Here is a 5,195-nt window from a genome sequence, read left to right as displayed (position 1 = left end):
CATGTTTACAATGTTTACTGAGGTAATAAATCAAGTGAGAAGTAGGCTCATTTTCTCATAGACTTCTATACAATCAGACTTCTTTTAGCAACCAGAGGAGTCGCCCCCTGCTGGCTGTTAGAAAGAATGAAAGTTTAAGGCTCTTCAGCATTGGCTTCGCTTTTAAGAACCGGAGGTAGCCGCCTGATCAACCCGTTCTCACTCCCAGCTTGTCAAATACCGACATTTGGTAAGTGCCCCTCGGCATCGGAAACCGACGCATGGAGGCACCCGTTGGCAACAGCGTTAATCAACGGTCGGAGCATGCGACGTAGTATTAATAGTGTGAGAGTCCATTCTGGGCGGGCAGTAGGGGTGGTGGTTGGGTCAAACAAACAGAAGACTTTCAACCAGGAAACCTGTGAAACTAAAAGTAACGTTGACTTATTTTGTCACGTCGGTATCGTCAGTCCCGTGAGTCAGTAGTCAGTGAAGCTAACATCAACCACAACCATTTCCTAACCTTACCTAAGTGGTTGTGTTGCCTTAACCTAAATTCCTGTGAAAACGGAAGTTTATTTTGAAAGGACATTATGCATGTAACTACGCCATATATACGCCGTAAATATGCCGTAGCGTATGCATACAACGCCGTCCCCGGTCCGTCTAAAAATAACGCAAGAGGGGTACCTCTGTACGTCGGTGTCCGATGCCGAGGGGCACCGACCAAGTGGCGTTATTTGACGAGTTGGGACTGAGAATGTGTTGGCCTGGTCCGAGTGCAGGATGCTGAACAGGAAACCACTCACCTGATCAGCTGCAGTGAACACCAGAGCAACCACATTATGTACCAGTGACCACATGCTGGTTTTGTCTTTTTCACCCAGACACTAAGTCCTCCACAGTAGCTCAACATTTATCCTGAAACAGCAGTTTACTCTCCAGACACACTAATGTCGCTACAGTAGTTAGTCTCAACAAACGTTTAGCTTGTGAACATTAAACTAATTGGAGTAGTCGTTCCTACACAATCTGAAACTGGAATTGCCTTTGGCGGATAATAGTGAAATCCACCCGTTCCTAATCATTCTGTGGACCCCTTCAGAGTCCAGTACCAGAGACAGCGAAAGACAAGTGGACACAAAATCTAATGGGTGGAGGGTTTCTCTGAACAAATAATACAGATTCTTTAAAAATAAAATAGTGACATATGTCCATGACATAATAATAATATTGTATTTTCTGCATTTTTCAAAAGATTATTAATGTATTATTTCACAAATATAAAACAAGTTGAAGTCTTAAAGCAACCTCTGACTTCAGCACTTATCCTTAATGTTGTTGCCAGCGCTCAATAAAAGAGACTGGGAATAGGTGGATATTATATGTGGCGAGAAGACAGCTTTATTACCGCTATTATCAAGACACTTTGCTCCGACCCTTCCACAAGTGAACTGAACTTTACTGCACTGTGGTCATTTCATGATGATGTTAAAGTACCGGTTGAGACGGTAAACCATTTAGCTCTCGATATACTGTAGAGTCCTAACGGCTGAAGCTCCTCTATACTCGGCTCCAAGTAAATGAGAAGTGTATGTTGCCTGTAGGTTGCATCACCACCAGTGTACAATGGTGTGTGTGTGTGTGTGTGTGACATCTTGCCTGCCTACCACTTAGCAGATATAGGTATATATTATGTTTTAAATCTCTGAAACAGAGTTATCAAAGTATTGTTAACGGTAGCACAACAACAACAACAACAACGGGGAAAAAAATGCAGAAAGCTTAAAGGGGCTCTATGTAAGAATGAGAAATTGCTCAACAGTGACACCTGTACCGTTAACTCAACGACAGTCAGCGTCCTGTTGCTCGCATTTGTGCTCGCACTACATACCGAGCGAGCATCGGTCAAAACAGTGAGGCGACACACACGAGACTGAACATGATTGACAGGCATCTTGTTGATTAAAGGGACTCTATGCAGAAAGCTTAAAGGGACTCTATGTAAGAATCAGAAATTGCTTGTTAACAGCAACACCTGTGGCCGTTAAGTCAACGAAAGTCAGCATCCTGTTGCTCGTGCTTGTGCTCGCTCTACATAGACATGAACGAGCATCGCTCAAAACAGTGAGGCGCCACACGTCAGCTAAAACCACAATATCACTCTATATTTCAGCTGCTTGGCAGTAATGTTAGCTGACCAGACAAAGGTCTCTCCATGAATCAATGCTGATCCTAGTGTTGGCTTTTCCTGCCTCAGCCTCCCGACCGCGGCCGGAGGGAACAGGGGAGACATCGGAGTTTTGGTTGGAGACGATAACGTTTCTCTCTGCAGAGCCCCGTCACTTCACAAGACACGGGAAACCTCTGTTGGTCTGGAGGAGCTGCAGCAGTTATTTCTGCACAAACGTCCACTGTACATTCAGTAGTTATTCTCAGAGCTAAACTAACTCTTCTGTAGTGTGGAGTGTGCGCGCATGCACGTGAGAGTGGAGCGAAAGAGCGAGAACGAGCGCGGTGTGTGAGTCGCAATAAATCGCAATAAATCGCAATAAATCGTAATATCGAATCTCAACACTTGAAAATCGCAATACATACAGTATCGAATCGGGACCCGAGTATCATGATAGTATCGGATTGGGAGATAGGCGTATTGTCCCTGCCCTACCCTTCCCATTGCCTTCGTTATTTGACTGCCATATTTAAACACTATGGTGGAGTAATTCCTTTCACTGCCGACCAAATCACATTATTTGTTTTGAACAGAAAAAGATGGCGCTTACCTGCCAACGTAGCTGGTAGACAAACTGCACCAGCTGTACCAGCCACAGCCCGCCAGCATTTGGCTGCTGGCTGTTGGCAGTTTAGCCATCTTTGCATAGAAAAGAGCAACATGAATAAAAAATGTGGAACCCCCCTCTCTGATCTGGCTGATTAAACTGGTTTAGCACCATTACATCATGAGCTGTATTTAAACCATGAAGACGCTCTGCAGAGGATCCCACAGGGACCATTTATATGAGAGAGGAGACTGTAGAGTCCTCAGAGACACGTCCATGCCGCGTAAACCCAGCTCAACCCTGTGTTTCTGCGATTACAGCGATGGCCCACTGACACACCGTGAGAACTGGGATGCTTAGTGTGTATGAGGGAGCAGCCATCCATGTATACTGGGTCAGGGTGGTGGTGCCATGTATAAGTTTCTCTGCCTTTCCATCCTCGGGTGTTCTCTCTCTCTCTTTGTCCATGGAGAAACGAGACAGACTTCGATGCGGACGATCCCGCTATACTCACTCTTGCATTGAAAAGATGTCGGAGTAAAGGAGATGGAGGTGCAGCAGACATAAAGAGAGAATTTCCTGAGATATCCCCTTCACACCTCTCCCTTTCATCTTATTGGTCAGGATAATCCTGTGGATCTGAGCCCCTGAGCTCTCTGCAGCCATGTCATAGCAAAGCTCTGCTGGTTTGAGAGTATTAGCTTTAGTGCTTATATTCACTTTAACTGTTACTCTTACTCTTCGTGATTGTGAAAAGCCTCGGCGTCACATATTTAATGACTGACTTTTGCAGATAAGTCATCTACTGTGTTCAGATTTCCTTCGTTAACCGCCTCATTATGTTCAAATTCGTTGACATCCTGGTCCAAAACATGAAACGTCTTTCACGTAATCACGACAGGTCAGACTAATGTGACTGAAGGGAGTTTGGTTTCACCTTCTTGCTGCCATCCTGGTACTTTCTGGAGGCAGAAAATAAAGTATCAGCCTATCAATTAACAAATGAGCAATGAATGTATGTGAGCCATGCTCACTTTCGCCTCGTAATCAAATCAGTCCTCACATTTTTACATGTGCAAACAAAATGCAGTGGACACCATTTCACTGCCTGAGTCACTGGAATGTAGTAGGGATGGGAATTAATACGATTTTATCACCATGTCATTATCGATTCTGCTTATCAGTCCGATCCTTTATTCGATTCCCTTACTGATTCCTTATAAATTTTCGGTGTGGAAAAAAACAAAGTGTCCCTACACCTCGTCGCTGCTATTCTTTGATGTTCGGGTTGGTGTGTTCTGGGCCTTCACACCCTGCAGGGAAACTGGCCCACAATGTGCTCAACTCTCACAATCTCAAAAACCCACCGTGCCAAACGCAGGGTTTAAACCTGAATCACCTGCTGTCTTTCAGTTTGGAAAAGGGACGAGAGTGACTGCGTACATGTGTGTATTTGACGTGATGAACGGCAACGCGGTGATCATGTTTGACCTGTTGTGGGTGACTCAGAGGAAGCATGAGGGTTTCTCACAGCGGCCCGATGCACGGGAGCTAATCCCAAAGCAGACCTTGGGAACACAATGTCGACCATGACATCACTACTGTTTGAGTGTGAACCCGCAGGTCTGAACATGCCTTTAGACTAGTGTGTGTGTGTGTGTGTGTCACTAGTGGAGTGAGGTTTGTGTGTGTCACCCGTGCAGATGGAAGCAAAGGGAGTGTTTACATCAAGCAACATTTATGCTGATGATTGTCTTTTAGCTGTGAGTCAGCTGTCAGCACAACGGGATGAGTGTGTGCGCGTGTGTGTGTGTGTCAGAGAGAGAAAGTGCATGTTGGCATTTAGCTCCCGTTCCCACCAACCCTCTCCCCGCTTGTGTAATTTATGAACGTAACACTCGCTCATTTACAGCCGATGCAATTTACGACCAAGTAAATCACAGAATGTGACAAGCGACAATTGAGTCTTTCCAATTAAATGAAAGATCTGCTATGTGTGTGTGTGTGTGCGTGTGTGTGTGTGTGTGTGAGAACCTGACAGATGACAACCTCCCACAGTTTGCATCTGATCTCCCCCTCACATGTTTGGCTCATTCATACCAACACACACACCCTCTCTGCGCTATTTATTTGTTCGTATAAATCCTTCACATTACCTGTCAGTTGTTGTGATGAAGGACGGATTATGTAGCTTTCCATTTATACACCAACGAGACACTTGTTAATGTGAGTATGGACCGAGTGTTTCTTTTCGACACCATCCTGTATATATGCTATGTTTTGGGTGGTCCTTGAAATACTATACTATTCTGTTATTTATTTTATAGTTTATAGGTAGGGGCCGTCGATCGATTAAGATATATAGGTTGCGATTCATTGCAATTAAATATCGCACATTTTTTATCTATTGTAAATGTACCTTAAAGCTTCAGTAGT

General features: G+C 44.6%; 1 protein-coding gene across 1 annotated transcript in view; it reads left to right on the top strand.

Annotated features, from left to right (window-relative positions):
• Nucleotides 1-5,195, top strand: part of enah (ENAH actin regulator) — a 111,559-nt gene that overhangs the window by 70,703 nt on the left and 35,661 nt on the right.

Source organism: Sebastes umbrosus, chromosome 18 (genome assembly GCF_015220745.1).
Source record: "Sebastes umbrosus isolate fSebUmb1 chromosome 18, fSebUmb1.pri, whole genome shotgun sequence".
NCBI lineage: Eukaryota > Metazoa > Chordata > Actinopteri > Perciformes > Sebastidae > Sebastes > Sebastes umbrosus.
This window is presented reverse-complemented; position numbering and strand designations above follow the sequence as displayed.